Source organism: Salvelinus namaycush, unplaced genomic scaffold (assembly GCF_016432855.1).
Source record: "Salvelinus namaycush isolate Seneca unplaced genomic scaffold, SaNama_1.0 Scaffold1599, whole genome shotgun sequence".
In the NCBI taxonomy this organism is placed as follows: Eukaryota; Metazoa; Chordata; class Actinopteri; order Salmoniformes; family Salmonidae; genus Salvelinus; species Salvelinus namaycush.
This window is the reverse complement of record NW_024058340.1, coordinates 4,282-31,780: the sequence shown is the minus strand read 5'-3', so window position 1 is coordinate 31,780 and position 27,499 is coordinate 4,282. Positions and strand designations below refer to the sequence as shown.

The window sequence follows — 27,499 nt, the reverse complement described above, 5'->3', positions numbered from 1 at the left end:
TAGTTTACTCATCTCTGTTTCCCTGACAGTGTAGAAAACCTTCTGAAAAGATCGATTTGATTTGATGATTTGATTTGATTTTTTGTCCCTGATTGAGTCTATAATACCAACATGTTTCAAGCACACCACCATAGTCCCTGTGCCCAAGAACACTAAGGCAACCTGCCTAAATGACTACAGACCCGTAGCACTCACGTCCACAGCCATGAAGTGCTTTGAAAGGCTGGTAATGGCTCACATCAACATCATTATCCCGGAAACCCTAGACTAAACACCTCCCTCTGCAACTGGATCCTGGACTTCCTGACGGGCCGCCCCCCAGGTGGTAAGGGTAGGTAGCAACACATCCGCCACGCTGATCCTCAACACTGGAGCCCCTCAGGGGTGTGTGCTCAGTCCCCTCCTGTACTCCCTGTTCACCCATGACTGCGTGGCCAGGCACGACTCCAACACCATCATTAAGTTTGCAGATGACACAACAGTGGTAGGCCTGATCACCGACAACGACGAGACAGCCTATAGGGAGGAGGTCAGAGACCTGGCCGGGTGGTGCCAGAATAACAACCTATCCCTCAACATAATCAAGACAAAGGAGATGAGAGGGAGACGCCCCCATTCTCATCGACGGGGCTGTAGTGGAGCAAGTTGAGAGCCTCAAGTTCCTTGGTGTCCACATCACCAACAAACTAGAATGGTCCAAACACACCAAGACAGTTGTGAAGAGGGCACGACAAAACATATTCCCCCTCGGGAGACTGAAAAGATTTGGCATGGGTCCACAGATCCTCAAAAGGTTCTACAGCTGCAACATCGAGAGCATCCTGACTGGCTGCATCACTGCCTGGTAAGGCAACTGCTCGGCCTCTGACCGCAAAGCACTACAGAGGGTAGTGCGTACGGCCCAGTACATCACTGAGGCTAAGCTGCCTGCCATCCAGGACCTCTACACCAGGCAGTGTCAGAGGAAGGCCCTAAAAATTGTCAAAGACCCCAGCCACCCCAGTCATAGACTGCTCTCTCTACTACCGCATGGCGAGCGGTACCGGAGCGCCAAGTCTAGGTCCAAGAGGCTTCTCAACAGTTTTTACCCCCAAGCCATAAGACTCCTGAACAGGTAATCAAATGGCTACCTGAACTATTTACATTGTCCTGCCCCCCCAACCCCTCTTTTACGCTGCTGCTACTCTCTGTTTATCATATGTGCATGGTCACTTTAACTCTACATTCAAATACATAGTACCTCAATTAGCCCGACTAACCAGTGCTCCCGCACATTGGTTACACGGACTATCTGCATTGTGTCCCGCCACAAACCACCCGCCATCCCCATTTTTACCCCACTGCTACTCTCTGTTCATCATACATGCATTGTCACTTTAACCATACCTACATGTATATACTACCTCAATCAGCACGACTAACCGGTGCCTGTATATAGCCTTGCTACTGTATATAGCCTCGTTACTGTATATAGCCTCGGTACTGTATATAGCCTCACTACTGTATATAGCCTCACTACTGTTATAGCCTCGCTACTGTATATAGCCTCTCTACTGTATATAACCTCTCTACTGTATATAGCCTCTCTACTGTATATAGCCTCGCTACTGTATATAGCCTCTCTACTGTATATAGCCTCTCTACTGTATATAGCCTCTCTACTGTATATAGCCTCGCTACTGTATATAGCCTCGCTACTGTATATAGCCTCTCTACTGTATAGAGCCTCTCTACTGTATATAGCCTCTCTACTGTATATAGCCTCTCTACTGTATATAGCCTCTCTACTGTATATAGCCTCTCTACTGTATATAGCCTCTCTACTGTATATAGCCTGTCTACTGTATATAGCCTCTCTACTGTATATAGCCTCTCTACTGTATATAGCCTCTCTACTGTATATAGCCTCTCTACTGTATATAGCCTCTCTACTGTATATAGCCTCTCTACTGTATATAGCCTCTCTACTGTATATAGCCTCTCTACTGTATATAGCCTCTCTACTGTATATAGCCTCTCTACTGTATATAGCCTCTCTACTGTATATTGCCTCTCTACTGTATATAGCCTCTCTACTGTATATTGCCTCTCTACTGTATATAGCCTCTCTACTGTATATAGCCTCTCTACTGTATATAGCCTCTCTACTGTATATAGCCTCTCTACTGTCTATAGCCTGTCTACTGTATATAGCCTCGCTACTGTATATAGCCTCTCTACTGTCTATAGCCTCTCTACTGTATATAGCCTCTCTACTGTATATAGCCTCTCTACTGTATATAGCCTCTCTACTGTCTATAGCCTCTCTACTGTCTATATCCTCTCTACTGTATATAGCCTCTCTACTGTATATAGCCTCTCTACTGTATATAGCCTCTCTACTGTATATAGCCTCACTACTGTATATAGCCTCTCTACTGTATATAGCCTCTCTACTGTATATAGCCTCTCTACTGTATATAGCCTCTCTACTGTATATAGCCTCTCTACTGTATATAGCCTGTCTACTGTATATAGCCTCTCTACTGTATATAGCCTCTCTACTGTATATAGCCTCTCTACTGTATATAGCCTCGCTACTGTATATAGCCTCTCTACTGTATATAGCCTCTCTACTGTATATAGCCTCTCTACTGTATATAGCCTCTCTACTGTATATAGCCTCTCTACTGTATATAGCCTCTCTACTGTATATAGCCTCTCTACTGTATATAGCCTCTACTGTATATAGCCTCTCTACTGTATATAGCCTCTCTACTGTATATAGCCTCACTACTGTATATAGCCTCACTACTGTATATAGCCTCTCTACTGTATATAGCCTCTCTACTGTATATAGCCTCTACTGTATATAGCCTCTCTACTGTATATAGCCTCTCTACTGTATATAGCCTCTCTACTGTATATAGCCTCTCTACTGTATATAGCCTCTCTACTGTATATAGCCCCTCTACTGTATATAGCCTCTCTACTGTATATAGCCTCTCTACTGTATATAGCCTCTCTACTGTATATAGCCTCTCTACTGTATATAACCTCTCTACTGTATATAACCTCACTACTGTATATAGCCTCACTACTGTATATAGCCTCTCTACTGTATATAGCCTCTCTACTGTATATAGCCTCTCTACTGTATATAGCCTCTCTACTGTATATAGCCTCTCTACTGTATATAGCCTCTCTACTGTATATAGCCTCTCTACTGTATATAGCCTCTCTACTGTATATAGCCTCTCTACTGTATATAGCCTATCTACTGTATATAGCCTCTCTACTGTATATAGCCTCTCTACTGTATATAACCTCTCTACTGTATATAACCTCTCTACTGTATATAGCCTCACTACTGTATATAGCCTGTCTACTGTATATAACCTCTCTACTGTATATAACTTCTCTACTGTATATAGCCTCTCTACTGTATATAACCTCTCTACTGTATATAGCCTCACTACTGTATATAGCCTCTCTACTGTATATAGCCTCACTACTGTATATAGCCTCTCTACTGTATATAGCCTCTCTACTGTATATAACCTCTCTACTGTATATAGCCTCTCTACTGTATATAGCCTCTCTACTGTATATAGCCTCTCTACTGTATATAGCCTCACTACTGTATATAGCCTCACTACTGTATATAGCCTCTCTACTGTATATAGCCTCTCTACTGTATATAGCCTCTCTACTGTATATAGCCTCTCTACTGTATATAGCCTCTCTACTGTATATAGCCTCTCTACTGTATATAGCCTCTCTACTGTATATAGCCTCTCTACTGTATATAGCCTCTCTACTGTATATAGCCTCTCTACTGTATATAGCCTCTCTACTGTATATAGCCTCTCTACTGTATATAGCCCCTCTACTGTATATAGCCTCTCTACTGTATATAGCCTCTCTACTGTATATAACCTCTCTACTGTATATAACCTCTCTACTGTATATAGCCTCTCTACTGTATATAGCCCCTCTACTGTATATAGCCTCTCTACTGTATATAACCTCTCTACTGTATATAGCCTCTCTACTGTATATAGCCTCTCTACTGTATATAGCCTCACTACTGTATATAGCCCCTCTACTGTATATAGCCTCTCTACTGTATATAGCCTCTCTACTGTATATAGCCTCTCTACTGTATATAACCTCTCTACTGTATATAGCCTCTCTACTGTATATAGCCTGTCTACTGTATATAGCCTCTCTACTGTATATAGCCTGTCTACTGTATATAGCCTCTCTACTGTATATAGCCTCCCTACTGTATATAGCCTCTCTACTGTATGTAGCCTCTCTACTGTATATAGCCTCCCTACTGTATATAGCCTCTCTACTGTATGTAGCCTCTCTACTGTATATAGCCTCTCTACTGTATATAGCCTCTCTACTGTATATAGCCTCTCTACTGTATAGAGCCTCTCTACTGTATATAGCCTCTCTACTGTTATAGCCGCACTACTGTATATAGCCTCTCTACTGTATATAGCCTCTCTACTGTATATAGCCTCTCTACTGTATATAGCCTCTCTACTGTATATAGCCTCTCTACTGTATATAGCCTCGCTACTGTATATAGCCTCTCTACTGTATATAGCCTCTCTACTGTATATAGCCTCTCTACTGTATATAGCCTCGCTACTGTATATAGCCTCTCTACTGTATATAGCCTCTCTACTGTATATAGCCTCTCTACTGTATATAGCCTCGCTACTGTATATAGCCTCTCTACTGTATATAGCCTCTCTACTGTATATAGCCTCTCTACTGTATATAGCCTCGCTACTGTATATAGCCTCTCTACTGTATATAGCCTCTCTACTGTATATAGCCTCGCTACTGTATATAGCCTCTCTACTGTATATAGCCTCTCTACTGTATATAACCTCTCTACTGTATATAACCTCACTACTGTATATAGCCTCTCTACTGTATATAGCCTCTCTACTGTATATAGCCTCTCTACTGTATATAGCCTCTCTACTGTATATAGCCTCTCTACTGTATATAACCTCTCTACTGTATATAGCCTCTCTACTGTATATAGCCTCTCTACTGTATATAGCCTCTCTACTGTATATAGCCTCTCTACTGTATATAGCCTCTCTACTGTATATAGCCTCTCTACTGTATAGAGCCTCTCTACTGTATAGAGCCTCTCTACTGTATATAGCCTCTCTACTGTATATAACCTCTCTACTGTATATATCCTCTCTACTGTATATAGCCTCTCTACTGTATATAGCCCCTCTACTGTATATAGCCTCTCTACTGTATATATCCTCTCTACTGTATATAGCCCCTCTACTGTATATAACCTCTCTACTGTATATAGCCTCTCTACTGTATATAGCCTCTCTACTGTATATAGCCCCTCTACTGTATATAGCCCCTCTACTGTATATAGCCCCTCTACTGTATATAGCCCCTCTACTGTATATAGCCTCTCTACTGTATATAGCCTCTCTACTGTATATAGCCTCTCTACTGTATATAGCCTCTCTACTGTATATAGCCTCGCTACTGTATATATCCTCTCTACTGTATATAGCCTCGCTACTGTATATAGCCCCTCTACTGTATATATCCTCTCTACTGTATATAGCCTCTCTACTGTATATAGCCTCTCTACTGTATATAGCCCCTCTACTGTATATAGCCTCTCTACTGTATATAGCCCCTCTACTGTATATATCCTCTCTACTGTATATAGCCCCTCTACTGTATATAGCCCCTCTACTGTATATAGCCCCTCTTCTGTATATATCCTCTCTACTGTATATAGCCTCTCTACTGTATATAGCCCCTCTACTGTATATAGCCCCTCTACTGTATATAGCCTCTCTACTGTATATATCCTCTCTACTGTATATATCCTCTCTACTGTATATAGCCTCTCTACTGTATATAGCCCCTCTACTGTATATAGCCCCTCTACTGTATATAGCCTCTCTACTGTATATAGCCTCTCTACTGTATATAGCCTCTCTACTGTATATAGCCCCTCTACTGTATATAGCCCCTCTACTGTATATAGCCCCTCTACTGTATATATCCTCTCTACTGTATATAGCCTCTCTACTGTATATAGCCTCTCTACTGTATATAGCCTCTCTACTGTATATAGCCTCTCTACTGTATATAGCCTCGCTACTGTATGTAGCCTCTCTACTGTATATAGCCTCTCTACTGTATATAACCTCTCTACTGTATATAACCTCTCTACTGTATATAGCCTCTCTACTGTATATAGCCTCTCTACTGTATATAGTCTCTCTACTGTATATAGCCTCTCTACTGTATATAGCCTCTCTACTGTATATAGTCTCTCTACTGTATATAGCCTCTCTACTGTATATAGCCTCACTACTGTATATAACCTCTCTACTGTATATAGCCTCTCTACTGTATATAGCCTCTCTACTGTATATAGCCTCTCTACTGTATATAGCCTCTCTACTGTATATAGCCTCTCTACTGTATATAGCCTCACTACTGTATATAGCCTCTCTACTGTATATAGTCTCTCTACTGTATATAGCCTCTCTACTGTATATAGCCTCTCTACTGTATGTAGCCTCTCTACTGTATATAGCCTCTCTACTGTATATAGCCTCTCTACTGTATATAGCCTCACTACTGTATATAGCCTCTCTACTGTATGTAGCCTCTCTACTGTATATAGCCTCTCTACTGTATGTAGCCTCTCTACTGTATATAGCCTCTCTACTGTATATAACCTCTCTACTGTATATAGCCTCTCTACTGTATATAGCCTCTCTACTGTATATAGCCTCTCTACTGTATATAGCCTCTCTACTGTATATAGCCCCTCTACTGTATATAGCCTCTCTACTGTATATAGCCTGTCTACTGTATATAGCCTGTCTACTGTATATAGCCTCTCTACTGTATATAGCCTCTCTACTGTATATAGCCTCTCTACTGTATATAGCCTCTCTACTGTATATAGTCTCTCTACTGTATATAGCCTCTCTACTGTATATAGCCTCTCTACTGTATATAGCCTCTCTACTGTATATAGCCTCTCTACTGTATATAGCCTCTCTACTGTATAGAGCCTCTCTACTGTATATAGCCTCTCTACTGTATATAGCCTCTCTACTGTATATAGCCTCTCTACTGTATATAGCCTCTCTACTGTATATAGCCTCACTACTGTATACAGCCTCTCTACTGTATATAGCCTCTCTACTGTATATAGCCTCTCTACTGTATATAGCCTCTCTACTGTATATAGCCTCTACTGTATATAGCCTCTCTACTGTATATAGCCTCTCTACTGTATATAGCCTCTCTACTGTATATAGCCTCTCTACTGTATATAGCCTGTCTACTGTATATAGCCTCTCTACTGTATATAGCCTCTCTACTGTTATTTTTCACTGTCTTTTTACTGTTGTATTTCTTTCTTTACTAATCTATTGTTCACATAATACCTATTTTTTACTTAAACATTGCACTGTTGGTTAAGGGCTTGTAAGTAAGCATTTCCCTGTAAGGTCTAGGACCTGTTGTATTCGGCGCACGTGACAAATAAACTTTGATTTGATTTGAAGCCAGAGAGGAGCGTAAACTTTACTCCCTGATTATTACCGTGAAGGGCGTGAGAGAGGGAAACTAAGAGGGGGAGAGTGTCACAAATTACACCTACTGGAAGTGGCTTGCAGCTCGCTGAAAGGACGGGGCTAACACACTGGCAGCCCTGCACTGTTTATGTGTGAGTCTATAACCCACCCACCCATTCAGACACAGGGTCCTCATGTTCTGCCTCATGACCAGCAAAGAGTGGGGAAACTACCCCAGTCATTTATTAACTATCAGTCACACTAATGACCCAACCACTGCAGTAAATCTGCAAATAGGACACCACCAAAATCAGCTCATAATAAACTGTTGCAACATATCATTGATTTATGCCTTGTTATTGCTGCTGTATACCCATAAAGAGAGAGGACGGGGCTGGACGTCTCACTGTGGCTTCGGGGTGGAAGCTGGGGGGGGGGGGGTGAAGGCAGGGGAGGGACTGTGGCTGCAGGTGGAGGCTGGTGTTGGGGGAGGGACTGTGGCTGCAGGTGGAGGCTGGTGTTGGGGGAGGGGCTGTGGCTGCAGGTGGAGGCTGGTGTTGGGGGAGGGGCTGTGGCTGCAGGTGGAGGCTGGTGTTGGGGGAGGGACTGTGGCTGCAGGTGGAGGCTGGTGTTGGGGGAGGGACTGTGGCTGCAGGTGGAGGCTGGTGTTGGGGGAGGGACTGTGGCTGCAGGTGGAGGCTGGTGCTGGGGGAGGGGCTGTAGCTGCAGGTGGAGGCTGGTGTTGGGGGAGGGGCTGTGGCTGCAGGTGGAGGCTGGTGTTGGGGGAGGGGCTGTGGCTGCAGGTGGAGGCTGGTGTTGGGTGAGGGGCTGTGGCTGCAGGTAGAGGCTGGTGTTGGGGGAGGGGCTGTGGCTGCAGGTGGAGGCTGGTGCTGGGGGAGGGGCTGTAGCTGCAGGTGGAGGCTGGTGTTGGGGGAGGGGCTGTGGCGGAGGCTGGGGATTTGATCAAGCAACCTTTCAGTTACCGGCCCAACGCTCTAACCAATAGACTACCTGCCGCCCTGATCTCCCTCCCTGGGCAAGGTTAGGCTCAGGCCTATTGTCACATTTAATCAAAGATGGTTTTGTATTTGTATTTATTATGGATCCCCATTAGTTCCTGCCAAGGCAGCAGCTACTCTTCCTGGGGTTTATTATGGATCCCCATTAGTTCCTGCCAAGGCAGCAGCTACTCTTCCTGGGTTTATTATGGATCCCCGTTAGTTCCTGCCAAGGCAGCAGCTACTCTTCCTGGGGTTTATTATGGATCCTCGTTAGTTCCTGCCAAGGCAGCAGCTACTCTTCCTGGGGATTATTATGGATCCCCGTTAGTTCCTGCCAAGGCAGCAGCTACTCTTCCTGGGGATTATTATGGATCCCCATTAGTTCCTGCCAAGGCAGCAGCTACTCTTCCTGGGGTTTATTATGGATCCCCGTTAGTTCCTGCTAAGGCAGCAGCTACTCTTCCTGGGGTTTATTATGGATCCCCGTTAGTTCCTGCCAAGGCAGCAGCTACTCTTCCTGGGGTTTATTATGGATCCCCGTTAGTTCCTGCCAAGGCAACAGCTACTCTCCCTGGGGTTTATTATGGATCCCCATTAGTTCCTGCCAAGGCAGCAGCTACTCTTCCTTGGGTTTATTATGGATCCCCATTAGTTCCTGTTGCCAAGGCAGCAGCTACTCTTCCTGGGGTTTATTATGGATCCCCATTAGTTCCTACCAAGGCAGCAGCTACTCTTCCTGTGGTTTATTATGGATCCCCATTAGTTCCTGCCAAGGCAACAGCTACTCTTCCTGGGGTTTATTATGGATCCCCATTAGTTCCTGTTCTTCCTGGGTTCCAGCAAAATCAAGGCAGCTTAAATAATTTTAAAAACACACTCACAGATTTTACAACACACTGTGTGCCCTCGGGCCCCCACTCCACCACTACCACATATCCACAGTACAAAATCAATGTGTACGTGTGTGTATAGTGCGTATGTTATCATGTGTCTGTGGCTTTGTTTGTGTTGCTTCACAGTTCCCGCTGTTCCATAAGGTGTATTTTTATCTGTTATTTAAATCTGATTCTCCTACTGCATCAGTTACCTGATGTGGAATAGAGTTCCATGTAGTCATGGCTCTATGTAGTACTGTGTGCTTCCCATAGTCTGTTCTGGACTTGAGGACTGTGAAGAGACCTCTGGTGGCATGTCTTGTGGGGTATGCATGGGTGTCTGAGCTGTGCGCCAGTAGTTCAAACAGACAGCTCAGTGCATTCAACATGTCAACACCTCTCACAAACACAAGTAGTGATGAAGTCAATCTCTCCTCCACTTTGAGTCAGGAGAGATTGACATGCATATTATTAATATTAGCTCTCTGTGTACATCCAAGGGCCAGCCGTGCTGCCCTGTTCTGAACCAATTGCAATTTTCTTAAGTGTCTCTTTGTGGCACCTGACCACACGACTGAACAGTAGTCCAGGTGTGACTAAACTAGGGCCTGTAGGACTTGCCTTGTTGATAGTGTTGTTAAGAATGCAGAGTTGCGCTTTATTATGGACAGACTGTCAATATGTTTTGACAATGACAGTTCACAATTAGTCACCTCAACTTGCTAAATTTCCACATTTATTATAAGATGTAGTTGAGGTTAAGGGTTTAGTGAATAATTTGTCCCAAATACAATGCTTTTAGTTTTGGAAATATTTAGGACTAACATATTCCTTGCCACCCACTCTGAAACTAACTGCTACTCTTTGTTAAGTGTTGCAGTCATTTCAGTAGCTGACATGTGTAGTATTGAGTCATCCACATACATAGACACACTGGCTTTACTCAAAGCCAGTGGCATGACGTTAGTAAAGATTGTAAAAAGTAAGGGTCCTAGACAGCTGCCCTGGGGAATTCCTGATTCTACCTGGATTATGTTGGAGAGGCTTCCATTAAAGAACACCCTCTGTGTTCTGTTAGACAGGTAACTCTTTATCCACATTATAGCAGGGGGTGTAAAGCCATAACACATACATTTTTCCAGCTCCAGGCTATGATCAATAATGTCAAAAGCTGCACTGAAGTCTAACAAAACAGCCCCCACAATCTTTTTAAGCATTCATTTCTCTCAGCCAATCATCAGTCATTTGTGTAAGTGCTGTGCTTGTTGAATGTCCTTCTCTATAAGCATGCTGCAAGTCTGTTGTCAATTTGTTTACTGTAAAATAGCATTGTATCTGGTCAAACACAATTTTTTCAAAATTTTTACTTAGGGTTGGTAACAGGCTGATTGGTCGGCTATTTGAGCCAGTAAAGGGGGCTTTACTATTCTTAGGTAGCAGAATAACTATTGTTTCCCTCCAGGCCTGAGGGCACACACTTGCTAGTAGGCTTACATTGAAAATGTGGAAAATATCGTCCGCTATTATTCTCAGTAATTTTCCATCCCAGTTGTCAAACCATGGTGGCTTGTCATTGTTGACAGACAACAATAATTTTTTCACCTCTTCCACACTCTCTTTTTGTGATGAATGAACCATCTGATTCAATGAATCATGGGAGTTTTTCCTAGCCACCGTGCTTCTACACCTGCATTGCTTGCTGTTTGGGGGTTTTAGGCTGGGTTTCTGTACAGCACTTTGAGATATCAGCTGATGTACGAAGGGCTATATAAATACATTTGATTTGATTTGATTCAGTGAATGATGGAGCTGAGTTTGCCTTTTTTCCCAAAATGTCATTTAAGGTGCTCAAACAGCGTTTTAATATCATTCTGTACGCCTTTTATCTTTGTTTCATAGTGTAGTTTCTTCTTCTTTTCTATTCAGTTTAGGTCACATGATTTCCCCAATTTGCAATACGTTTGCCAATTTGTTTGTGTAGCCAGACTTACTTGCCATTCCTTTTGCCTCATCACTCTCAACTCCATTTTTTTCAATTCCTCATCAATCCACAGGGGATTAAACAGTTTTTACAGTCATTTTCTTAATGGGTTCATGTCTATTGGAACCTGGGAATAAGCTATTTAATAAATGTGTCAAGTGCAACGTCTGGTTGCTCCTCATTACACACCTCGGACCAACAAATATTCTTTACATCAACAACATAGGAATCACTACAAAACGTATTGTATGACCTCTTATACACTATATTAGGCCCAGCATTTGTAACTTTGGTTTTCCTAGATATGGCTACTATATTGTGATCACTACATCCTATGGATTTGGATACTGCTTTCAAGCTCATTTCTGCAGCGTTAGTAAAGATGTGATCAATACATGTTGATGATTTAACTCCTGTGCTGTTTGTAAATACCCTGGTAGGTTGACTGATAACCTGAACCAGGTTCCAGGCACTGGTTACAGTTTGAAGCTTTTTCTTGAGTGGGAAGCTTGATTAAAGCCAGTCAATACATAAATCACCCAGAACACATACCTCTCTGTTCAAATCACATACATTATCAAGCATTTCACACACATTATACAGATACCGACTGTTAGCACTTGGTGGTCTATAGCAGTTTCCCACCAGAATGGGCTTTAGGTGAGGCAAATGAACCTGTAGCCATATTACTTCAACAGTATTTAACATGAGATCCTCTCTAAGCTTTACAGGAATGTGGTTCTGAATATAAACAGCAACACCTCCACCATTGGCATTTCTATATTTTCTTTCGATGTTATAACCCTGTATTGTATACTGTATCAAAGGTTTTATCTAAGAGTGTTTCAGAGATAGTCAGAATATGAATGTCATCTGTTACAAGCAAGTTATTGATTTCATGCACCTTGTTTCTTAAGCCACATAATGTAAAAGTGGGCTATTTTGAGCACTTTTCTTCAGGGATGGCTTACTTGATTGTATTTCTTTACTGAGAAGCTTAGCAGAAGTGGACATTCTCATGTTATTTATGTTAGTGCTGAGCACAGTGGACTTCCTCCTAAGATCACTCTCTATTGAAAGGTATGTGGGTGGTAGCCTGTGAAAGATTAGCCTGTGTACAATACTGCTCGAGTTTCTCACAGGTCAGTTCTTCTTCTCTCTGCCTTGGAAATAACACAAATATTCCACATCCCTTCTGAAAATAACATATTCCACATCCCTTCTGAAAATAACATATCCCACATCCCTTCTGAAAATAACATATTCCACATCCCTTCTGAAAATAACATATCCCACATCCCTTCTGAAAATAACATATTCCACATCCCTTCTGAAATAACATATTCCACATCCCTTCTGAAATAACATATCCTACATCCCTTCTGAAATAACATATCCCACATCCCTTCTGAAATAACATATCCCACATCCCTTCTGAAATAACATATCCCACATCCCTTCTGAAATAACATATCCCACATCCCTTCTGAAATAACATATTCCACATCCCTTCTGAAATAACATATTCTACATCCCTTCTGAAATAACATATTCTACATCCCTTCTGAAATAACATATTCCACATCCCTTCTGAAATAACATATTCCACATCCCTTCTGAAATAACATATCCTACATCCCTTCTGAAATAACATATCCCACATCCCTTCTGAAATAACATATTCTACAGCCCTTCTGAAATAACATATCCCACATCCCTTCTGAAATAACATATCCCACATCCCTTCTGAAATAACATATTCCACATCCCTTCTGAAATAACATATTCCACATCCCTTCTGAAATAACATATCCTACATCCCTTCTGAAATAACATATTCTACATCCCTTCTGAAATAACATATTCCACATCCCTTCTGAAATAACATATCCCACATCCCTTCTGAAATAACATATTCCACATCCCTTCTGAAATAACATATCCCACATCCCTTCTGAAATAACATATTCCACATCCCTTCTGAAATAACATATTCCACATCCCTTCTGAAATAACATATCCCACATCCCTTCTGAAATAACATATTCCACATCCCTTCTGAAATAACATATCCCACATCCCTTCTGAAATAACATATTCCACATCCCTTCTGAAATAACATATCCCACATCCCTTCTGAAATAACATATCCCACATCCCTTCTGAAATAACATATTCTACATCCCTTCTGAAATAACATATTCTACATCCCTTCTGAAATAACATATCCCACATCCCTTCTGAAATAACATATTCTACATCCCTTCTGAAATAACATATCCCACATCCCTTCTGAAATAACATATCCCACATCCCTTCTGAAATAACATATTCTACATCCCTTCTGAAATAACATATTCTACATCCCTTCTGAAATAACATATCCCACATCCCTTCTGAAATAACATATCCCACATCCCTTCTGAAATAACATATTCTACATCCCTTCTGAAATAACATATCCCACATCCCTTTTGAAATAACATATTCTACATCCCTTCTGAAATAACATATTCTACATCCCTTCTGAAATAACATATTCTACATCCCTTCTGAAATAACATATTCCACATCCCTTCTGAAATAACATATCCCACATCCCTTCTGAAATAACATATTCCACATCCCTTCTGAAATAACATATCCCACATCCCTTCTGAAATAACATATCCTACATCCCTTCTGAAATAACATATCCCACATCCCTTCTGAAATAACATATTCTACAGCCCTTCTGAAATAACATATCCCACATCCCTTCTGAAATAACATATCCCACATCCCTTCTGAAATAACATATTCCACATCCCTTCTGAAATAACATATTCCACATCCCTTCTGAAATAACATATCCTACATCCCTTCTGAAATAACATATTCTACATCCCTTCTGAAATAACATATTCCACATCCCTTCTGAAATAACATATCCCACATCCCTTCTGAAATAACATATTCCACATCCCTTCTGAAATAACATATCCCACATCCCTTCTGAAATAACATATCCCACATCCCTTCTGAAATAACATATTCCACATCCCTTCTGAAATAACATATTCTACATCCCTTCTGAAATAACATATCCTACATCCCTTCTGAAATAACATATCCCACATCCCTTCTGAAATAACATATTCCACATCCCTTCTGAAATAACATATTCCACATCCCTTCTGAAATAACATATTCCACATCCCTTCTGAAATAACATATCCCACATCCCTTCTGAAATAACATATTCCACAGCCCTTCTGAAATAACATATTCCACATCCCTTCTGAAATAACATATTCCACATCCCTTCTGAAATAACATATCCCACATCCCTTCTGAAATAACATATTCTACATCCCTTTGCTTGTTGGTGAGGATCAAATCAAATCAAATCAAATTTAGGCAATTGTGTTAAGTCATATGTCTCATATCTTAATGTGTTTCACTGTGTCCTTTCTAACCTACACCACAAATACCAGCAAAGCCACATTATGCTTGATCATATATATACTGTATACATAGCGAGAGATTCAAACTGTAATTTTGATAGTTTGTGTTTGAAATCAAATCAAAGTTTGATTTGAAAAGGCCTGATAATATGTAGAAGTGTGTTTAGTGATGGTGGAAGGACAGCGTTACCACAATACTTTACAATGAATTCATTACCTTTTCATATACATTACATTATGTAAACATAGCCTATCAACTGAATACATATTACTTATACATACTCTTTACATACATCCTCTATGCATATTCCAACTGGTACTATTCACACCTGAATTATTCTGTTGCTCATTAGACTGTTTGTGACACTAAATCATATTCCAGTTGTCACTAGTAAGGTGACATGAACAGAATATGTTGATTTCATTCCCATCATGTTTGATCATTTAATTAATGAATTCTTTGTAGATAACAACAAACACCACTTCAGCTTGTTACTAAGTGTCTTCATGCGTTTCCTTTTGTTTAATCCGAAACTCTCATTACCCACGTGGTGCTAACAGAACAGATTGTTTCAACTGGAGAGGAAAGAGATTCGAAGATAATTAATGAAGCATCCATTCCCGGGGCCAGCCCCCACTATTCACCGCCAGAGCGGTACCCCCGGACCGAGGAGCAGACATTTTGTTAGTGCTTTGACACCCCCCCCCCCCCCCCCCCCCGCGTGGCCTTGATTGACAGCCTAGCTCTTGGGTAAACAAGCATGAAACAACCCGACCAATAGCAGGCGAGCGAGTAAGAGTGCTGCGCGGCGATTGGACGAGGAGCTTGTAAAGTTTGTGAAGGGAACCCACGTGGGTACAGAGCCGCTGTAGCTGTGGAGCTCTGCGCGAGCTCAGGCATGCGAAAGCTTGTTAATAAATGTCGTTCACGCAGATCAGATCCTGAACAATCATCCCGAGCTCAGCAACATCCAGATGTTTATATGTACACTCTGATCTATATGTTGTTAAAGATGCTGTGCAATTTAGTAAACAGCAATATAATAACCCTATAGTTCTCAAACAGGGGTTACTTGGCCCATCCACAGGGGGTAATTGAGAGGACTCATGAGACCATAGGCTTACTAGTAAAATGCACATGAAAGAGGTACTTCAGGGGTACTCCTGGCTGAGCAACATTCAGGTGGTGGTTCAGTAACCGAAAAAGTTCGGGAACCCATTGTGGCTAGGCATTATTTTCTATATAACCTATACGGCTAATTACGTATTCAGGGTTTGTAGCTAGACGGAATGTAATAGGAATTCATGAATGGTTCAATGATCACGATGAGACAACGCCTGCATAATGTTACCCACATGATGTTACCCATTTACCCGCCCATGTACTATTATTATATGCATCAAAGGACATAGTTCGCACTTCGCAGCAGCGGCAGGATAGCCTCTCGTTCCACTCCTTTCAGACCGTACCCAGGCAACGAGCACGCGCAGCCGAACTGTTTGTTCTGAACGGAGAGCACAATATTTTAAATGTAGGCCTTTGGCATATCGCAAATTCAAAAAATGCTTGCAAATAAAAATACACTAAGCACATCTATAGAATATGCAGAGTAAAGTATGTTGACTTAATATTCTCGTAGTTACAATAATGTCGACAAAAAATGTAGGCTAGGGTGAAAAGGATGACGTCAGATATCATTAGGTGCGTTCCATTTGACTGCACCGGCCAGCGATTTCTTCACGTGACATGAGGGAAACGGTGAAAAGAACATTTTATTTGTTACATGTGCTGAATGCAACGGGTGTAGACTTAACCGTGAAATGCTTTTTCAGGAACCCTTCCCAACGATGCAGAGTTAAAAAGTAATGATACAAAGATTGATAGTAGCAAAAGAGAAATAAAATACACAATAATGTGGAGTTATATACAGGAAGTACCAGTACCAGATGAATGTGGAGCTATATACAGGAAGTACCAGATCAATGTGGAGTGACATACAGGAAGTACCAGTACCAGATCAATGTGGAGCTATATACAGGGAGTACCAGTACCAGATCAATGTGGAGCTATATACAGGGAGTACCAGATCAATGTGGAGCTATATACAGGGAGTACCAGATCAATGTGGAGCTATATACAGGAAGTACCAGTACCAGATCATTGTGCAGAGGTACGAGGTATTTGAGGTAGATATGCACATGAAGGCAGGGTAAAGTGACTAGGCATCAGGATAGATAATAATAAGGTATTTGAGGTAGATATGTACATGAAGGCAGGGTAAAGCGACTAGGCATCAGGATAGATAATAATAAGGTATTTGAGGTAGATATGTACATGAAGGCAGGGTAAAGTGACTAGACATCAGGATAGATAATAATAAGGTATTTGAGGTAGATATGTACATGAAGGCAGGGTAAAGCGACTAGGCATCGGGATAGATAATACTAAGGTATTTGAGGTAGATATGTACATGAAGGCAGGGTAAAGTGACTAGGCATCAGGATAGATAATAATAAGGTATTTGAGGTAGATATGTACATGAAGGCAGGGTAAAGCGACTAGGCATCAGGATAGATAATAATAAGGTATTTGAGGTAGATATGTACATGAAGGCAGGGTAAAGCGACTAGGCATCGGGATAGATAATACTAAGGTATTTGAGGTAGATATGTACATGAAGGCAGGGTAAAGTGACTAGGCATCAGGATAGATAATAATAAGGTATTTGAGGTAGATATGTACATGAAGGCAGGGTAAAGTGACTAGGCATCAGGATAGATAATAATAAGGTATTAGAGGTAGGTATGTACATGAAGGCAGGGTAAAGTGACTAGGCATCAGGATAGATAATAATAAGGTACTGGAGGTAGATATGTACATGGAGGCAGGGTAAAGTGACTAGGCATCAGGATAGATAATAATAAGAGTAAAATTAATTACAGAGTAGCAGCAGCATATGATGAGTGTAAAAGTGTGTGTGTGTTTGTGTTGTGTCAGTACGCATATGTGTGTGGATGTGTGTGTTTGTGTTGTTGGTATGCTGTGTCTGTGTTATGTCTTTGTGTGTGTAGTAGTATATGTGAATGTGTGTGTGTACATAGCTTCGTGATATATATAGCCCTCATGCATAGTCTGTGCAATATAGCGTTGGTGCAGATAGTCCGGGTAACCATTAATGAACTATTAAGCAGTGTTATGGCTATCCGCTTGTAAATCCCTCCGAGGTTGTCCTTATCCTACGTCACTTTGATTTGAACCGACTCCTCTGACGAGATAAAAGATCGCGTCACAAAACGAACGCTCAAGTGGAACCGATGCCCCCACGTGGGGACATCGTTCTCTGATAGGTCCCTGAGCAACCGTACACTCCTTCAGAGCAAATCTGATTGGACAGACAGAGGCGCGCTTTCACGGCCGTTTCAGCCCTAGTGCTGTAGACTGCCTGTGTGTGGCAGCGACCGGGGGAAAAGCTAGCTGTGGATAAACTGCGATATGTGACATTGTCGAAGGTGTAACTGTTACCATGTTAGCTACGCTTTTAAACATTTTCAAAACTCTTCAAATTCGGGGAAGACGTACTTGAGAACATTACCTTGGGATTATTAAAGCAGCCATCTTTTATCAAAACAAAACGGCTCAAGTACAGTAAGTAAGCTAGAGAAACCGTTTCGTCTTGAACCAGACCAAATTCGTTGGCTAGCTAGTCCTTCTCGAGAAGCGGGGTTCGCCGAGAGAAGATGACTGGTGTGGTCTGCGTTGATCAAGAACCTTCTCGCCATCCAGACACCCTTGGACGGATTTAAAAGCGGATTTGTGTAGCTAAATATCCGTACTTTTGACATCAAATCATCTGAGTACTAAACACACAGGTAGGAGAATGACAAATAAAGTCAAGACAGAGTACGTAGTTAGGTAACTTAGCTAGCTTCACGTTAACATGTGTGGCTAGGCTAGCGCTGGGCAAACTAGCTAGCGTTGGCTAGCTAAACAGGTTACTTACCGTTTAAGCTAGCCGTCGCTGCTATATCAAGTTGGGAAAGTGGAATTTACAGCCACACCGTGGTTAGATTGGACACACTGCTGCTGGTGTGAAAATGTGGAACTATCTCATGTTAGCTAGTTAATGATGATCATGTATATTTTGTTGTCCACCTTTTGTAATACATTTTCTTTAGCCTATGACAGTTTTTGCCCAACGATTTTTATCAGCCAATTTGGGCTGAAAAATCTTCCTTCTCCTGTTTTCAACCAACAGATTAAATCGCGTCTTCAACGAAGGATTTTGAGGAGTTCTCTAACCCCCCCCACAGACTGTTGTTGTGAGAGGAGCAGAGACCAGCCAGACACTGACCGTCTCATCACCAGAGTACCCGAAGCTCTCGCTTCACCCACAAATAAACAAAGGATACATTTCAAGATGTATCCGCAGGGCCGACATCCGGTATGTTGTTGCCTCTTTTTTGTAATGTTTTATCCTTCTCTGAACACAGAATTGCATTTTTTTTGTTTGCACGGAGAGTCCTGCAACAATTGAGTCCTGTTCTAGCTATCTGGCTTTCAAAAGATTTTTCACCATAATGTTGCCTTGAACTGAATTGACTGAAATATAATACTGTAGCTAGCTACATTAACAACAATATTAGCTATCATACTCATAGCAGAAGTCACATTTGTGTGTGTCTAATGATTTGATGTTGGAGAGATGATTGTTTACATGCTATATACCCACATAAAAAAGTGACATCTGCTTTGAATTTCAAAGGTAAAAAAGAAGGGAAAAAAAGTGTTTTTAGACCAAACCCCTCTCTTCTGTGGCACTGTCAGCCCATCCATCCGTGCGAAGTAAAGCGCTGTGAATGTGATGGTGTTTATGCTCAGCATTTTACAAGGGCTGCACGTCTGGAGCTGGTTGTAAAAAAATCTCACTCCCTCCTTTTGTCAGAACGCTACTGTTAGCTACTGCAGATGGACCCGTACACAAACACTCATTATAATCTGGAACACAATAATAGCTAGATCTATGAATGAAATCCTGTGTTCACATAGTGTTTCAGAGTAGAAGTCCAGGTCTAGGATCAGTTTTGCCTTTCATTAAGAATTCTATTACATGGACTGGGGGGGGGGGGCTGATACTAGATCTGAGACACTATGAGCACTGTCCCAGATCTAGGATCAGTTTTGCCTTTCATTAAGAATTCTATTACATGGACTGGGGGGGGCTGATACTAGATCTGAGACACTATGAGCACTGTCCCAGATCTAGGATCAGTTCTGCCTTTCATTATGAATTCTATTACACGGACTGGGGGGGGGGGGGGGGCCTGATACTAGATCTGAGACACTATGAGCACTGTCCCAGATCTAGGATCAGTATATATATACACATGTCCTGTCCTAATGATGAGCTGAGATGTGTGTGTGTGTGTGTGTGTGTGTGTGTGTATATATATATATATATACACACACATGTCCTGTCCTAGTGATGGGCTGAGATATACACTGCTCAAAAAAATAAAGAGAACACTAAAATAACACATCCTAGATCTGAATGAATTAAATATTCTTATTAAATACTTTTTTCTTTACATAGTTGAATGTGCTGACAACAAAATCACACAAATTATCAATGGAAATCAAATTTATCAACCCATGGAGGTCTGGATTTGGAGTCACACTCAAAGTTAACGTGGAAAACCACACTACAGGCTGATCCAACTTTGATGTAATGTCCTTAAAACAAGTCAAAATGAGGCTCAGTAGTGTGTGTGGCCTCTACGTGCCTGTATGACCTCCCTACAACGCCTGGGCATGCTCCTGATGAGGTGGCGGATGGTCTCCTGAGGGATCTCCTCCCAGACCTGGACTAAAGCATCCGCCAACTCCTGGACAGTCTGTGGTGCAACGTGGCGTTGGTGGATGGAGCGAGACATGATGTCCCAGATGTGCTCAATTCGATTCAGGTCTGGGGAACGGGCGGGCCAGTCCATAGCATCAATGCCTTCCTCTTGCAGGAACTGCTGACACACTCCAGCCACATGAGGTCTTGCATTAGGAGGAACCCAGGGCCAACCGCACCAGCATATGGTCTCACAAGGGGTCTGAGGATCTCATCTCGGCAAGCACATGGAGGGCTGTGCGGCCCCCCAAAGAAATGGCACCCCACACCATGACTGACCCACCGCCAAACCGGTCATGCTGGAGGATGTTGCAGGCAGCAGAACGTTCTCCACGGCGTCTCCAGACTCTGTCACGTCTGTCACATGTGCTCAGTGTGAACCTGCTTTCATCTGTGAAGAGCACAGGGCGCCGGTGGCGAATTTGCCAATCTTGGTGTTCTCTGGCAAATGCCAAACGTCCTGCACGGTGTTGGGCTGTAAGCACAACCCCCACCTGTGGACGTCGGGCCCTCATACCACCCTCATGGAGCCTGTTTCTGACCGTTTGAGCAGACACATGCACATTTGTGGCCTGCTGGAGGTCATTTTGCAGGGCTCTGGCAGTGCTCCTCCTTGCACAAAGGCGGAGGTAGCGGTCCTGCTGCTGGGTTGTTGCCCTCCTACGGCCTCCTCCACGTCTCCTGATGTACTGGCCTGTCTCCTGGTAGCGCCTCCATGCTCTGGACACTACGCTGACAGACACAGCAAACCTTCTTGCCACAGCTCGCATTGATGTGCCATCCTGGATGAGCTGCACTACCTGAGCCACTTGTGTGGGTTGTAGACTCCGTCTCATGCTACCACTAGAGTGAAAGCACCGCCAGCATTCAAAAGTGACCAAAACGTCAGCCAGGAAGCATAGGAACTGAGAAGTGGTCTGTGGTCACCACCTGCAGAACCACTCCTTTATTGGGGGTGTCTTGCTAATTGCCTATAATTTCCACCTGTTGTCTATTCCATTTGCACAACAGCATGTGAAATTTATTGTCAATCAGTGTTGCTTCCTAAGTGGACTGTTTGATTTCACAGAAGTGTGATTGACTTGGAGTTACATTGTGTTGTTTAAGTGTTCCCCTTATTTTTTTGAGCAGTGTATATATATATATATATGTATGTCCTGTCCTAATGATGAGCTGAGATAGGTATATATATCTTTGTAATGCTCTCATCTGACGATGTGATGTTTCCGCCTTGTTGTTTCAGGCACCTGGACATGGTCAGCCGAGTCAGCCTGGGTTCAAGTTCACCGTAGCGGAGTCCTGCGACAGGATCAAAGACGAGTTTCAGTTCCTGCAGGCCCAATATCACAGGTAACTATTCAGTTCCATGCAGGCCCAATATCACAGGTAACTATTCAGTTCCATGCAGGCCCAATATCACAGGTAACTATTCAGTTCCATGCAGGCCCAATATCACAGGTAACTATTCAGTTCCATGCAGGCCCAATATCACAGGTAACTATTCAGTTCCATGCAGGCCCAATATCACAGGTAACTATTCAGTTCCATGCAGGCCCAATATCACAGGTAGCTAGTCAGTTCCATGCAGGCCCAATATCACAGGTAACTATTCAGTTCCATGCAGGCCCAATATCACAGGTAGCTAGTCAGTTCCATGCAGGCCCAATATCACAGGTAACTATTCAGTTCCTGCAGGCCCAATATCACAGGTAACTAGTTAGTTCCATGCAGGCCCAATATCACAGGTAACTAGTTAGTTCCATGCAGGCCCAATATCACAGGTAACTAGTTAGTTCCATGCAGGCCCAATATTACAGGTAACTATTCAGTTCCATGCAGGCCCAATATCACAGGTAGCTAGTCAGTTCCATGCAGGCCCAATATCACAGGTAACTATTCAGTTCCTGCAGGCCCAATATCACAGGTAACTAGTTAGTTCCATGCAGGCCCAATATCACAGGTAACTAGTTAGTTCCATGCAGGCCCAATATCACAGGTAACTAGTTAGTTCCATGCAGGCCCAATATCACAGGTAACTAGTTAGTTCCATGCAGGCCCAATATTACAGGTAACTAGTTAGTTCCATGCAGGCCCAATATCACAGGTAACTATTCAGTTCCATGCAGGCCCAATATCACAGGTAACTAGTCAGTTCCATGCAGGCCCAATATCACAGGTAACTATTCAGTTCCATGCAGGCCCAATATCACAGGTAACTATTCAGTTCCATGCAGGCCCAATATCACAGGTAACTATTCAGTTCCATGCAGACCCAATATCACAGGTAACTATTCAGTTCCATGCAGGCCCAATATCACAGGTAGCTAGTCAGTTCCATGCAGGCCCAATATCACAGGTAACTATTCAGTTCCTGCAGGCCCAATATCACAGGTAACTAGTTAGTTCCATGCAGGCCCAATATCACAGGTAACTAGTTAGTTCCATGCAGGCCCAATATCACAGGTAACTAGTTAGTTCCATGCAGGCCCAATATTACAGGTAACTAGTTAGTTCCATGCAGGCCCAATATCACAGGTAACTAGTTAGTTCCATGCAGGCCCAATATCACAGGTAACTAGTTAGTTCCATGCAGGCCCAATATTACAGGTAACTAGTTAGTTCCATGCAGGCCCAATATCACAGGTAACTATTCAGTTCCATGCAGGCCCAATATCACAGGTAACTAGTCAGTTCCATGCAGGCCCAATATCACAGGTAACTATTCAGTTCCATGCAGGCCCAATATCACAGGTAACTATTCAGTTCCATGCAGGCCCAATATCACAGGTAACTAGTCAGTTCCTGCAGGCCCAATATCACAGGTAACTAGTCAGTTCATGCAGGCCCAATATCACAGGTAACTATTCAGTTCCATGCAGGCCCAATATCACAGGTAACTAGTCAGTTCCATGCAGGCCCAATATCACAGGTAACTAGTCAGTTCCATGCAGGCCCAATATCACAGGTAACTAGTTAGTTCCATGCAGGCCCAATATCACAGGTAACTAGTTAGTTCCATGCAGGCCCAATATCACAGGTAACTAGTTAGTTCCATGCAGGCCCAATATCACAGGTAACTAGTTAGTTCCATGCAGGCCCAATATCACAGGTAACTATTCAGTTCCATGCAGGCCCAATATCACAGGTAACTATTCAGTTCCATGCAGGCCCAATATCACAGGTAACTAGTCAGTTCCATGCAGGCCCAATATCACAGGTAACTAGTTAGTTCCATGCAGGCCCAATATCACAGGTAACTAGTTAGTTCCATGCAGGCCCAATATCACAGGTAACTATTCAGTTCCATGCAGGCCCAATATCACAGGTAACTAGTCAGTTCCATGCAGGCCCAATATCACAGGTAACTAGTCAGTTCCATGCAGGCCCAATATCACAGGTAACTATTCAGTTCCATGCAGGCCCAATATCACAGGTAACTATTCAGTTCCATGCAGGCCCAATATCACAGGTAACTAGTCAGTTCCATGCAGGCCCAATATCACAGGTAACTATTCAGTTCCATGCAGGCCCAATATCACAGGTAACTAGTCAGTTCCATGCAGGCCCAATATCACAGGTAACTAGTCAGGTCCATGCAGGCCCAATATCACAGGTAACTAGTCAGTTCCATGCAGGCCCAATATCACAGGTAACTATTCAGTTCCATGCAGGCCCAATATCACAGGTAACTAGTCAGTTCCATGCAGGCCCAATATCACAGGTAACTAGTCAGTTCCATGCAGGCCCAATATCACAGGTAACTAGTCAGTTCCATGCAGGCCCAATATCACAGGTAACTATTCAGTTCCATGCAGGCCCAATATCACAGGTAACTATTCAGTTCCATGCAGGCCCAATATCACAGGTAACTAGTCAGTTCCATGCAGGCCCAATATCACAGGTAACTAGTCAGGTCCATGCAGGCCCAATATCACACGTGCTCCCTGAAAAAATGGTCAGCTTAGAGTTCTGCTGTCATCCCAACTGAATTCGCTACGTTTGTTGATTTCATTTTAGATGCTAGTCTATATCAAAATGGAGAAGTCTGGACATGGTTTAAATTGCTAGCCAAAATCTTCACTGTGGTAAAAATGTCCCTTACAGACACTGAATGTGATCTGATTTGAACAGAGGGCTTCATATACCTGGCTCTACCTCGTTATTTGCAAACTCATCTACATTTCAAGAGAGTTAATTAGCCTCGTGTTTGACCGCTCAATGGCGTCGCTGTTTCAGAGGGAAAACAAACGTGCTGAAGTTGACAAATGCAACAATGTGGTAAAGTGTTTTCAAACTAGACTGACTGACAGTGATTTATTGAAGAGGCCGGCACAGCAGATCGTCCTTAATGGAACCCTATTCCCTATATAGTGCACTACTTTGGACCAGAGCCCATTGGAATAGGGTGCCATTGGGGAGGGATCCAGAGAGACGTAAATTGACACCTTGTCTCCCTGTTTAAAGTCTTAAGGTGGAGTACGACAAGCTGTCCAATGAGAAGACAGAGATGCAGCGCCACTATGTCATGGTAAGCGTATGGGTACTATGTCATGGTAAGAGTATGGGCACTATGTCATGGTAAGAGTATGGGTACTATGTCATGGTAAGAGTATGGGTACTATGTCATGGTAAGAGTATGGGCACTATGTCATGGTAAGAGTATGGGTACTATGTCATGGTAAGAGTATGGGTACTATGTCATGGTAAGAGTATGGGCACTATGTCATGGTAAGAGTATGGGCACTATGTCATGGTAAGAGTATGGGCACTATGTCATGGTAAGAGTATGGGCACTATGTCATGGTAAGAGTATGGGCACTATGTCATGGTAAGAGTATGGGCACTATGTCATGGTAAGAGTATGGGCACTATGTCATGGTAAGAGTATGGGCACTATGTCATGGTAAGAGTATGGGCACTATGTCATGGTAAGAGTATGGGCACTATGTCATGGTAAGAGTATGGGCACTATGTCATGGTAAGAGTATGGGCACTATGTCATGGTAAGAGTATGGGCACTATGTCATGGTAAGAGTATGGGCACTATGTCATGGTAAGAGTATGGGCACTATGTCATGGTAAGAGTATGGGCACTATGTCATGGTAAGAGTATGGGCACTATGTCATGGTAAGAGTATGGGCACTATGTCATGGTAAGAGTATGGGTACTATGTCATGGTAAGAGTATGGGTACTATGTCATGGTAAGAGTATGGGTACTATGTCATGGTAAGAGTATGGGTACTATGTCATGGTAAGAGTATGGGCACTATGTCATGGTAAGAGTATGGGCACTATGTCATGGTAAGAGTATGGGTACTATGTCATGGTAAGAGTATGGGTACTATGTCATGGTAAGAGTATGGGTACTATGTCATGGTAAGAGTATGGGTACAATAGGAGATAATTATGGGTCTGAATGAACAGGCTTGTCGAGGGATGATGTTCACCTCTGGGTTTCATTTATCTTTCTGTGCTTCATAGGTGGGGTTGTGTGTGTGTTGTACATGTGGTTGATAGGTGTGTGTGTGTGTGTGTGTTGTACATGTGGTTGATAGGTGTGTGTGTGTGTGTTGTACATGTGGTTGATAGGTGTGTGTTGTACATGTGGTTGATGGGTGTGTGTGGGGTTGTGTGTGTGTTGTACATGTGGTTGATAGTTGTGTGTGTGTGTGTGTTGTACATGTGGTTGATAGGTGTGTGTGTGTGTGTGTCTGTCTCATACCTCAAATCAAATGTTGTTTGTCACATGCGCCGAATACAACAGGTGTAGTAGACCTCACAGTGAAATGCTGAATACAACAGGTGTGGACCTTACAGTGAAATGCTGAATACAACAGGTGTAGTAGACCTCACAGTGAAATGCTGAATACAACAGGTGTAGTAGACCTTACAGTGAAATGCTGAATACAACAGGTGTAGTAGACCTTACAGTGAAATGCTGAATACAACAGGTGTAGACCTCACAGTGAAATGCTGAATACAACAGGTGTAGACCTCACAGTGAAATGCTGAATACAACAGGTGTAGACCTCACAGTGAAATGCTGAATACAACAGGTGTAGACCTCACAGTGAAATGCTGAATACAACAGGTGTAGACCTCACAGTGAAATGCTGAATACAACAGGTGTAGACCTTACAGTGAAATGCTGAATACAACAGGTGTAGACCTTACAGTGAAATGCTGAATACAACAGGTGTAGACCTTACAGTGAAATGCTGAATACAACAGGTGTAGACCTTACAGTGAAATGCTGAATACAACAGGTGTAGTAGACCTTACAGTGAAATGCTGAATACAACAGGTGTAGTAGACCTCACAGTGAAATGCTGAATACAACAGGTGTAGTAGACCTCACAGTGAAATGCTGAATACAACAGGTGTAGTAGACCTCACAGTGAAATGCTGAATACAACAGGTGTAGTAGACCTCACAGTGAAATGCTGAATACAACAGGTGTAGTAGACCTTACAGTGAAATGCTGAATACAACAGGTGTAGTAGACCTTAAGGTGAAATGCTGAATACAACAGGTGTAGTAGACCTTACAGTGAAATGCTGAATACAACAGGTGTAGACCTCACAGTGAAATGCTGAATACAACAGGTGTAGTAGACCTCACAGTGAAATGCTGAATACAACAGGTGTAGACCTCACAGTGAAATGCTGAATACAACAGGTGTAGTATACCTTACAGTGAAATGCT

General features: G+C 42.6%; 1 long non-coding RNA gene across 1 annotated transcript; it reads left to right on the top strand.

The window, feature by feature from the left end:
• The first annotated feature begins 18,356 nt into the window (after window positions 1–18,356).
• Window positions 18,357–25,322, top strand: LOC120037168. Its single transcript, XR_005474773.1, has 4 exons — window positions 18,357–18,765; window positions 19,152–19,337; window positions 22,036–22,142; window positions 25,257–25,322. It is a non-coding gene; the product is annotated as an uncharacterized LOC120037168 (long non-coding RNA).
• Window positions 25,323–27,499: the final 2,177 nt, after the last annotated feature.